Source organism: Nannospalax galili, unplaced genomic scaffold, assembly GCF_000622305.1.
Source record: "Nannospalax galili isolate Female #2095 unplaced genomic scaffold, S.galili_v1.0 scaffold1488, whole genome shotgun sequence".
Classification (NCBI taxonomy): domain Eukaryota; kingdom Metazoa; phylum Chordata; class Mammalia; order Rodentia; family Spalacidae; genus Nannospalax; species Nannospalax galili.
Genome location: NW_008358859.1, coordinates 1370195 through 1370981, shown reverse-complemented (window position 1 = coordinate 1370981; position 787 = coordinate 1370195).

Below are 787 nucleotides of genomic sequence, written 5' to 3'. Positions count from 1 at the left end.
TCTGTGAGTTCAAGGCCAGCCTGGTCTACACAGTGAGTTCCAGGACAGCTGGGGCTACAGGGAGACCCTGTCTCAAAAAGACCGAAAAAAAAAAGTAACCTGAGCCAGACAAGGAAGCACGTCCCTGTAAATCCCAGCACTTGGGAGGCAGGTTCAGGGTGATTCTCAATTACACAGTGATTTCAAGGCCAAACTAGGCTACATGACACCCTGTCAAAAAAGGGGGTCAGAAAGACAGGGAGATACAGACAGCTAGAGAAGGCGGGAGTGCTTCTGGATGTATCTGCACACAGTTCTAACATGATATACAAACATATCTCACTGACAGACTAAACAGGCTTACACACCTGGTTCACCCACCATTACAGACATCCCTATAACCACGTGCAGTGAAAGAGTCACAACGGCCTGCACTGTCACCACTGGAAGTCAGCACCCGTTCTCTCACATACACAGAACTCTAAGGGAGCACAGTACTTAACTGTTGCCAGTACTCATTAGGTGAGAATAAACAGGGAAAAATAAGCCACTTGCAGGTGTGACCTTGTGGTAACTGAAAAGGAAAGACAGAAGAGATACTGCACAGTTTACTGAGAGGATGCAAAAGCCATTTAGATGATATCCAAAGGTACCAGGTGTGTCCCAGCCCAAAGCTGGTGACTAAGGTGCAGTGCAGGAGCAATCAGAGCGAGCCTCCAGGATGGTTTGCTTTATTGGGGTTTATTCTGTTATGGGTATTGTTTCTAGATGTTTCTTTGGCAGGGAGGGGGTTAGTTGGCATGAGGAA